The sequence below is a fragment of the Corvus moneduloides genome, chromosome 22, assembly GCF_009650955.1.
Source record: "Corvus moneduloides isolate bCorMon1 chromosome 22, bCorMon1.pri, whole genome shotgun sequence".
NCBI classification, from domain to species: Eukaryota; Metazoa; Chordata; class Aves; order Passeriformes; family Corvidae; genus Corvus; species Corvus moneduloides.
This window is the reverse complement of record NC_045497.1, coordinates 6,004,169-6,015,465: the sequence shown is the minus strand read 5'-3', so window position 1 is coordinate 6,015,465 and position 11,297 is coordinate 6,004,169.

Genomic DNA, 11,297 nt, shown 5'->3' with positions numbered 1-11,297 from the left:
GCGGGCGGGAGCTGCCGCCTCCCTCCCCCCGGTGCCGGGCTCCGGGCGGTGCCGCCGGCCCCGCCGCTCGCGATTGCACAATCGGGCTGGGAAGGGAGAGGAGGGGAAAGGAGGGAGGGACGGCCGGCGGGAGGAGGGAGCGGCGGCGGCAGCGCCCGCCCGCCCCGCCGGGGTCCGGGCGTACCGAGAGCCCTGAGCAGCCCCTGCGGCCGCCGGGCTCGGAGATGAGAGCCGGAGCCCCAACACCCCGGGCACGGAGCTCACCCACCGAGCTGGGCCGTGAAACCCCCGGCAAGTGTTAGAGCTAACGGGGAGAGCCCGCTGGAAACGCCCGGCCACAAAACGAGGGAGCTTCGGTCAGGAGAGCCTAAGGGAATGTCCCAGCACTTGCCCCTGCAGTGGCATAGAGTCTGGATTGGGCTCACTGAACGCCAACAACTCTTATTTAAACATCATTCGTGATACAGAGTGCTTGGAGCAGAGTCCTGGCTGCAGTGAAGACTTTGGGAAAGTTCTCCAGGACTTGAGATGACGGTTTTCTCTTTTGCTTTTCTTTTCCCTTCCTCTTTCACATCTTTTTCTCTTATTTCTCTTTCTCTTTCTTTTTTCTTTCCTTCTTTCCCTTTCCCATTAAAAAACTAACAGCCAAACCCCATGCCAGTGAAGCCCCATTCATGGCTCTCTCTCAGGTAGGATAATTGCTGGAAGCCGAAGGGCTCTGTTTCTGTTAAGGCACAATTAATCTAAAGAGGCCCCCACATTAAACACTACCCAAATCAAAAGATACCTGCCAGGCTTGGCTGGGTTTTGCTGGCTGCTTTTGGTGTGAGGATTTGCATAGAGATCAGAGAAGCAGGAAGAGGAGATGGCAAGAAGCAACAGCTGTGCTGAGAGAAGTGTTGGTAGCGCCCTGGCAGCAGCTGTGGGGAGAGGCTTTGGGGCTGGGTGTTTGCTGGAGGAGGCTGCAGGCTGCCAGTGAAGGAATGGTTTCCTGCTGCTCGGTTCCTTCCAGCTCCAGGATAATAGGATTTGTAAACAGGGTGGCAAAAAGCTGCCTTCAGCATCACTTTCTTATCCTGCTAGACGCAACCTACCCAGCCCCGAACTGTACTGCACTGCTCAGCTCCAAAAGGGCCAACAACAGAGGAACAGCCCCTAGCCATGACCACACACCCCAGCAGGAGCCCAAAATCTGGCTTCCCAGCATTTTCACCCACTGCTAAACCCGGGCCTTTGACCAATGCTCTACCTGCTCCCTATGGCCAGCATGACCAGCAGTAAATCCCTGCTCAGGAGGCTACTTTATTCTGAAGAATATGAGTGAAATAAGAGACATCTGAGACTTTGAAGCAAGTTCTCACAACGAAAAATAAGATGTAGATGAAACCAGCTAAAAAGCAACAGACCACGGGCATTAAGGTGAAATTCAGCCAAGTGTTTCGTTTCAGTCCATGGTTCAGTGTTTGGATGAGTTTTGTGGGATCCTCGGCTCTGGGGTGTGATTGTTTTGCAAGGAGCTGTGAGCCAGCGTGCAGTTCATTCACTGCTTCCTACTATTCATCCCTGTTCCAGTTCTGTAAACAGCATGAAAGGGAAACAGCAATCTGTGAATCTGGGGGTGGGGAGGCAGGCGGAGCAGGGTTCAGGTTTTCTGGTGTCAGGAGGAACAGGCAGAGGTGCTGCAGGACAGAGCGGGTTGGCTGGGGGATGAAAGAAGCTGCTGAAAGGCTGTCAAAGCCCTGGGCCAAGACTTTTCCCCTTCTCCTAGGCAATGTGATATCACAGCCAGAACAAGGAGTGATGACCCGATGCCTGCAGATGTCATTTGGACAGACTCAGGCACAGAGCAGAGGCAGCCGCTCCGCAGGGAGGGAGAGCAGGGAGGCAGCGCCAGCCGGAAAGGAGCCGACCTCACCGGCCAGCCCCTCTTCCCTAGCCAGGGGCTCTGGCTTCAGCAGCAGCTTTAGGCTCTTGCTGCACACATCACCCCGTTGTTTAGCAGCTCCCACTCCCCACAGCTCAGGGGAGTTTGCTGCCTGCCCCTAAGCCAGGCGTGCCACGGCACAGTGATGTTTCCACATGGCGTGGTGTGACGTGGAGTGTGACACAACTCCTCACTCTCACCTCGATGGCAGCCCATTCCATCCTGTTTTTCCACCAGGTACACACAGCCTTGCCCAAAACATCCACATCCCCGTGTGCCTTCCCCCTCAGCCCTTTCCCTGTTGCTGGATCACCAAGGCTTCGTGCACTGGGACACAGCAGAAACCCAGGACGTCCCTCCCTCGCCCGCTGTTGCTTTTTTGGGCTGCTGACAAACACCCACAGTGCCAGGGGCTCCCCGCTTGTCAGGACAGGACCTGGCACTGTGGGCGTGAGAATTAAAAGGGTGTATTTGTAAGTTAAAAATAAAACTATTTCTTTTATTTGTGTCAGTGCAGAGTGCAAGGCTCCCTGCCTGCCCACAGTGGGATGCTAGAAAACACATGGGGGGAAAAGTGGGTGGGAAATGAGTGGGGAGTGTGTGTGTGTGTCCATGAAGGGCTGCAGGGAGCAGTGCGGGGAGAATGGCTCTGCACATATCCCACAGCTGGGCCTGAATTCCATCTCTTCCCCCACTGGTATTTTGTTCACCGTCCCTGAGATAAACCACACAGGGTCCAAGGAAGTGCTCTCGGGGGATAAAGCCCCTTGCACGACCCGTAAGGGACTGGGGAGCCTGATGCCTGGGTCTGCCATGGACCATCCTGCCCAGCTCAGACCAGCTCCCTTCACCTCTGCATCTGATCTGCAAACGGGTGCAGGATTGCACTGCTGGTCCCTGAAATAAGGCAGCCCTTTATCAGCTCCCTCCTGAGGGAAGCTGGATCAAGGTTGATCAAGGCCAGGTTGGAGGGGGCTTGGAGTAACCTGATTTAGTGTGAGTGGCATCCCTGCCCTTGGCAGGGGCTGGAACAAGAGGATCTTTAAGGCCCCTTCCAACCCAAACCATTCTGTGATTCCATTCTATGATTCTCTTACCAGACCTGCTGGGGTTAAACTCCAACTTTTTGGTTCCTAAATAAGCCTGAAGTCATCTCCAAGATACCAGGACCCCAAACTGCTGTTTGTAAGGGCATACACACCCTGGGTGAAGGGAGCAGTAGTAGTGCCAGGAGACAGAGGCAAAGATTTAACTACTAAAAAAGCTGAGGGATGATTTCCCATCTCCACCTCAGGTAGGTGCAGGGAGGGGACAGTGGTAGCAGGGTGTGAGGACCACATCCTCCTGTGCTGCTAGCACAAACCCTCACATCTGTGCAGCTCCAGCACGCCCGGCCAAGGGTGAATCCGTCCTTACAAACACCATTCTTGCTTCCTCAGATTCCCCCAAAGCACGTGGGTACAACAGCCCCTCACTGCTCCTTCAGAGCAACCCACCCAGAGCACTCACTGGGCTTCACAACATGCAGGGAGCTGAGGAGAGGCTGGAGGGGAAGGTTCAGCCACGGGAGGAACTGGGAGCAGCAACCTCCGTCAGCCGCAGGTTTGGGACACCGGATTTGAGCTCTGTGCTGAATCCCTCCGTGCAGGCAAAGCGGAAAGGAACGAGTCCCGGTGGGAATCTGGCTGGCTGGCTTGGACTGCAAAGGCAAGATCAGGGGACAGACCTGGCTGCCAGGGGCTGTGCTCAGCAGTGAAGGAAAAGGATTTATCAGAGAGCCCATTAGAAAACATCTGGGCTCAGCAAATGACCTGGAATGCGGCTCGGCAGCGGGGTGCTCCTCTCCTCCCCGGCCCCGGGAATGCGAGCTCCCGCAGGGCACGACTCGAGCCAGCTGTTTCCTCTAATCCCATCAGCCTCGCCTTCCACGGGGGGCTGCGGGAGAAAGTCCCCTTCCCTCCCCTTGGTCACTGGGATTAGTGGTTTCTCTGTAGCGCCGTGCCAGTGCGTTTTGGGGCCCTGGGGCAGCAGTAAAAACGTTCCCCTCCCATCCCTGAGCAAGTCCAAGTGTGTTTAATCGCTCCATTTTCCACCTTGCCCAACCGCTCCCTGCTCCCAGGCACTCCAGGCCCCTCCATCCCTCCCTCCCTTGCTTCCCCAGCAACTCAGGTCATGCAAAATCCTTCTCCCATTCAGTTCGTGTGTGCAGGGGCAGTTCTGAGCAGGGAGGGCTGGGAAGAAGCTGCTGGCCTTCGTTTGCAGGTGCCCTCATCCCTATGAGGTCAAACAGCTTTTTTTTCCTTTCTACTTCAAAAATAACCAGTTTCCTCCAACTCCACTGCAACCAGTCAAATCCCCTCTGATAACCATCTTATTCTCTGCTGCACAACTTCCCCCTGCTGCAATCACTCATAACCTCTTATTATATTAATTATTTTTCTTGCAGCACTGCCTGAAGGCCAAGCTCAGGCCTCGTCACAATAGGTGCTTGTGTGTGTTCAGAGACAGTTCTGGCACCGAAGCTCATCCAAACTGTCAACCAGCAGGACAAACTTAGAACATCCACATGTGTGCAGGGAACATTTTGCACATTACTGAAAGGAAACCAGCACCCGCCTGAAACGGGGTGACTCACAGAGCAATATTGCATGGGAAGAGCCTCATGCACAAACTCTCTGGCCTTGAAGAGAAGCACCCAAAATCAGAAGCCTTGAAGTGCCAGTTTTTCAAAGTCCTGCTACAGCAAGTGTCAGCGTTTTTGAGAATTAGGATGACTGAGAAACAAGAAAAAAAAAGCATTTGTTAACAGATTAAAGTCCTCAGCTCACACTCCTCCCACCTTCCAAAACACAAATGCAAATACACTTCTTAAAGTGATAACGTGATTTTCATAGTTTAAAGGGTCTGGTTCATAACATCAGAAATGTGGGACCCTGACAAATCTGCTTATTGCCTCCCTCTCCTCCTGCCCTGGAGCAGGATTAGGATTTTTGAGACTATTACTGCAGCTGATGAGGAATGAAATGAAAGTGGCCAGGAGTTCTCAGCTTACCACCGCTTTCCTGAACAGGCTGAGACATCCGTGTTAGACCAACTTTGCATCATTCAGGTTTTAATTTTGGCAACAGCGGCTGCTGCAGTGCATGACAAGAGTTAAATCTGAAGCCCCAGTTAAATAATCGTAGGCTCATCCGGTGCTCGGAGGAGTCACAGTGACCTTGCCTCTATCTGCCTGCCTACCTCTATTTATACCTAATATGGATATAAAATCCATGACTTTGCAGATAGTAAACTAGAGCCTCCCACAAGCATGTTGCCTGCTAAGATGCTCCCGAAGATTTAAAGGAATTATTTCTCAGACCTTAAAAGAACCCATGGAACTGACTTTCCCTGTCCTGCCTGATGTGGTGCAAACTGCAGGACGATGTGAGCTTTCCCATGCAGCCATTCCAGGGCACCTCCACTCCTATCCCACTAACACTCCTGCAGCTCCAGCCCCAGGCTTCCCTCCATCATCCAAACATGTATTTATTGACATATGAAATACCCCATCTCTCGACAGATTATCTACGGAACCATGTCATCTTCAGAGAAAATTAAACAAAAAATGGGCCCCGTGCCTGGAAAAAGGAGTGGGGGAAGCACACATCATCAGCCATTCCCTCAAACAAACCCAAGGAAAACAGTCCAAAGGGGAGGAGCTGAGGAACAAAGCAGCAAGGATCGGCACAGAAATAGGTTGTCTTCTGCCTGAGGTCCCCACCAGGGACATCTTCAGGGAGTGTCTAACGAGCAGGGTCCTCGAGCTGAAAACACTCTGCCTTTAGTTCAGACTGGATTAAGCCATGGGACAGAGACCAGGAATTCTGGAGGCAACCTCTGTGGCCTTAAAAGTTTCAGAGAATTTATGGCCAACAAGCACAGTTGGATCATCTGATCTGAATCCATGAGTGTTACAGGTCATTTGATTTCACCCAGTCACTCCCAGGTGGAGCTCAGTAACTTCCATTTAAGAGGTCAGGAGCTGGAAAATCCTCCCATGGCTCTACCAGCTCATCCCAGTCTGTAATTCAGTGCCTCACTGCTCATCTGCATGGCTCAAGCTTTGGCCTCCAGGCCTTGCTTCTCACTGTGCCTCTCCCTGCTAGCAGAAATCCCTTCGGTTCCTGGGGTTCCATAATCCTTGAGGCTGTGCCATCTCCAGGTATTATCACTGTTTGTTGCACCTGGATGCTGAACTTCACGTTTGACTGGACAAAAATCCACATTGCTCCACTTTCACTTACACAGCATCCCACCAAACAGCAGTTATTTTTCTGCCAGCTTCTTGTATTTACTTCCGGATAATTAACTAAAATTACAAATACAACCTGTGCCAGGGCCTCAGCACCCTGGGAAGAATTCCTTCCCAATATCCCATCTAACCCTGCCCTCTGTCATTGGGAAGCCATTCCTCCTTGTCCTGGCACTCCATCCCTTGGAAACAGTCTCTCTCCATCTTTCCTGTTGGCTCCTTCAGGCACTGGAAGGCCACAATTGGGTCACCCCAGAGCCTTCTCTTCTCCAGGCTGAACAATGCCAGTTCTCCCAGCCTTTCCTCACAGCAGAACTGCTCCATCCCTCTGATCACCTTGGTGCTTCCTCTGGACTCGCTCCAACAGGTCTGTGTCCTTCAGTCCAAATCCACAGGGAATGCAGGGCTCATGGGAGCAGTAATGGGTTTGGGTTTAGCTGTTTATCACTGCTAACAACTTCAAGTGCAGCACCGAGGGGGAGGAAGAATATCCTCTAAAACCTCTAAAAAGAAACACACTCCCTTGCATGATTTATGAACTGAATTTGAACTGATCAGGGCATGACCTTTTCCAGGAAGGGGCATCCACTCCTAACCCAGAGCTGGAGGCTTTACAAGCACCACCAATAAAGACTAGAGATGAAGAGTGATTTATTAGGCACCAGCAACTTTCTAAGCATCTTTATAAGCTCCAGGAGGTGGGTATCCAGCACCACGAGGAAAATCCAGCTCCAACAGCCTGCGGTGCTGTACAGCAAAGTGCTGACAGCCAGAAGGCACGAGAGAACGGCCATCCACAGCTGAATTTCCATAAACTATGTTCCCATTTAGTTTCAATCTCAGTTAAGCATTTCACTGTGGGTGGGCTATAGGCTGGACTCTTGGAGCAGTACAGACACAGTGCACATTGCATCCAGCTGCCTACAGAGCTGGCATGCCAAAATTTGCACCAGTCCTACTTCCAAAGGCAGGAGTGGGGTGAGAGAGGAGGAGAAAGTTTATTTCTTACTGTGGGGTGTGTGTGGTATGGGGTAAGTACCAAACCCTGCCAGCTCGGGGCGAAAGAAGGGTCAGCAGTGCCTCGCTGGTTCAGAACTTGCTGGAAAATGGGGTTTTCCCAGCAGGTCACTCACAGATCAGGGGTTGCCCAGCTCCACGAGCCTCTCCCTTTCAGCCGCAGCATCAACTGTACCTTGTGGCACATCACTACCACAACAACCAGCCACCTTTAGTCCAAATTGTGCACGCACTATTTGCATTTGCAAACCAGCACCTTTGTGATTTCTTCTGCAATTTTCTCAAACTCAGAGGAAACCCAAGAAAAATAGCTGGGAAACCAATTCCTCTTCCTTTGGAGAATCATCCATGTGAACGCTCTGGAAGAGTTGAGTTACACCATCACTGCTGTGTTTCCACTACTGGAGAGGAAGTTTGAACAAGGGCCTGGAGTGACAGGACAAGGGCTTCACACTGGAAGAGAGTAAGTTTAAATTGGATAATGGGAACAAATTCTTCCCTCCAAGAGTGGGGAGGCCCTGGCACAGGGTGCCCAGAGCAGCTGTGGCTGCCCCTGGATCCCTGGCAGTGTCCGAGGCCAGGTTGGACGGGGCTTGGAGCAACCTGGGATAGTGGAAGGTGTCCCTGCCCATGGCAGGGGGTGGGACTGGAAGGGCTTTAAGGTCTCTCCCAGCCCAAACCATTCCATGATTCCATGGTACTGAAATGCTGCTGTCTCCTTGATCCTCCTAAATTCATATTCAAGGTAGATTTACTAAGGCCATGGCTGTCTCCTGGTATTATGTTTATGTTCTGCCTAGCACAGCAGTGTCCATGAGGCACAAAGAACTGGGAATACATTTCAGTACTTTCTCTCCTTATCAGATTCAGATTATCACCAAAGTCAATATTGAGGATCACAGCATTTTACACCTACTAGTGATTCCATAAGCTATCATCCTCTGGACAGTAAAACGTCATTCTTAACTTTTCAGGGATGTGCCACTAAGAACTGGGGCGATTTGAGGATGGCAAAGGGTGGCACAAACACCTCTGCAGTCTCCCAGACTATGAAGGGCAGCTTTCCCCTGAGACTCCGCCACCACCCGAAAAACCAGTCAGGAAGGACGGGCTTCTGGACTCCAGTCAGAGCCCTGGCTGCACACCACATTCCCTGCACGACTTATCCCTGACCTTGCCTACAGCTTCTCCCATCTTTAAAATGGGAATTACAAACCCTCCTGCCTCCCTGCAGCCCATCTGTTTCGTTTGTAAATTCTCCAGGGCAGAGGCTGGTTTTTATTTGTGTGTACAGCACCACATACAGCCAGGTCCTGCTCTTGGCCACGGCTCCAGGCAGGATTGGAACACAAAGCAATGACGGTATCTTGATCAAACATGAACAACTCGGATAAACAATAGAAAAGCAGCTTGATTTTTTTTTCCCCGCTGTCTCTGCTTTTCCGTGACTTGTTTATTCATCTCAAAGCCTCAGCAGACATCTAATCAAGCTGTAAAAGAGGCAGATTTGTGGTCAGTCGAGCACTTGGGGAGTTGTTAAACGTTCAAAACCAGTTCTAGTCAGCAAACAGCTTCTTTTTTTTTGGGTAGTGATACAGTTTCCTTACTCACTGTATACTCCTATTACAATTGTGATACAAGTTCTCTCCTAAAAGGTCTCAGTAAGTTTGGGTAGGGACACCTGCCTTTTTCAGCCCTATCTTGTTTGCACTTTTTGGTCCCGATCCAAATCACGCCACAGACGAAGCAATGATTTCAGCAGGCTTAAGAAAGAAGGAAAAATGTGATAGTTTCCAGATGAGTGTATTATACTAAATTTAACATGCCTTTTGGTACTTAGAATTTCCACTTTTCCCCCTTCCATTTATGTAATTAGAAATCAAGCAGCAGGAAACCATTCCTATTCCAACCTCAGCTGGGAAGGGTACAGGCTCCTTCCCCACAGAGGCAAAGAGGAGACTTGTCCTCACAAGAAAATATTTTGCACAGCTTACATGGACAGGTTCAAACATAGGTTTGGGATAATACATCTTTAATTAAACAAAGCAAAACAAATACAGACCCTTACGTGGTAGTTTATGTGCATATACATACATATATATATACATCAACACAGACAACAAGAAGCAAGGCAGCTGTGAAGGAAACCAAAATGTTAAGCTTTTAAAAAGCAATGACAAATTTAAATTCCACTTTTAGAATTGTGCACTTTTCCCACACTCACCGATGTTGACTTCACATTAATGAGCAAGAACTTTGTTCTGATTATTCTACTCTATCAATAAAGGACACACCGAGATCGATATCTACAATCCATATCTCTGAGTTCCAGGGCCAGAAGAACCACTTGACCACAGGCCACAGTAGCCCAACGTAAGAATTAACTCTAGGAAGTCATCTTTGAGCTGAAAGCAGAGCATGTAAGGGCAGGACAGGATGACTTGTTACCAGGGGCACTAAACAAAAATTGAACTCATCATCGGCCCAGATGAAGCTTTGAGCAGGAGCTGAAGCTTTCCCTGCACACTGACAGGGTGCTGGGTGCTGCCAGTGCTTTTGGTTCTTCTGGGTCTTGCCCAGGCTGATGCTCCTCTCTCCAGCAGATCCCACTGGCTTCTCAGACTTCTCAGGCAGCACACACACGGAGAACTCAATAAAACCCCTTTCCAAACCACAGAGGAGCTATGGTTCCAAAGTACATAGTTCAAATTAAAAATTGGGGCCGGATAAAATGATTCAAAATTGGGAAGAAAGGAAGAGATCCTGTTTTCAATAAGCTGTTTTGACCTGACTGATGAATGCAGTCCGGCAAGGGAGGAGGTGGAAAAACGAGGACATGCTGGAGCAACGGACCTGGATGGTATCACGCTCTGACAGTCTTAATGCTGCTCTGGCACTGGAGCTATTTTATTTCACAAGTCCTTTGCTCCAGGCAAGCTCCTCAGTGTCTGTTGACTCTGGGCACAGCTCAACACGTTTCTCCAGAGCGCAGGGTGCACAGAGCAGTGCCCAGGAGAGGTGGGGATGCAGGGCTGCTGCAGCACCCACACCTCAGGCCCGTAAGATAAGGAGTTTCTCAAGCCCTCTGAACTCCAGTCTTGCCCTCAGTCCATCCCCTTCCTCTCCTGGCATGGTTTAAAAAACAACTATCATACAACTTGTTTTCCTTTCTGGGGAGGAGTTGCTCTGTCACTTTTCCATCTACCGGCACTCACCATGCAGCACAACAGGCTTTCAATAGAGGGAAGTTCTGTATCAACCTACGCCATTCCATTTCCATCTTGAGACATGCACTCACTCCTTGTGCTACAGGGACAACACACAAGTGTGGGACAAAGGAAAGACATCTGAGAGAGTTATCTCCATAGCTAGAAAATTGTGCTGAGTAAAGAAGCAGTGGACAAGCCCCTGAGCCAGGGGAAGAGCAGTAGACAATGTGCCAAGAAGGCATCACAAGGACTGGGGTAGGTGTAAGGAAGAGAGCACTCGGAGCAGTGTCTTGCCAAGGCAATAAAGAGCTTTAAGTAGTTGTGACCCATTCTGAGACGCTGAAACCTCTCTGTGCTCCCACGGAAGAGGGGTGCAAAAACAATCAGCCTAAAGGGTAAGCTGAGAGCCAGATGGCATGAGGATGTGTTTAACTCACCCACTATCCTGGGAAGTTTCAAACAGGGGTCATTCCATGACCCAAAGCTACAACAGACAGCAGGGCCTTGCTGCATCCGTCACACGGTTTGGATTTACCCGTTTGGATTCTGCCTCTTCTGAGAGGACAAAATTCCAATTTTAAAGAGCAACTGTACAAACAGGACATAGGAGTATTTATATTCCTCTCCAAACACCGGCACAAGCAGCAGGGGTGTAGTGGGTGATTTATGAGGTGGGAATGCTTCTTTGAACTGGATGGTGGATGGGGGTTGCTCTCAGGAGTGGGGAGGAACAGACGATGGCTGGCTTTGCTGAGGAGCTCTCTCAGTGGCCCAGGTGGTCCCAGCTGCTGGCTACTCCAAATGAAGGTCTCTCCTTCCATTCTCCCTCTCTCTCACTCACATACAAAGTCAA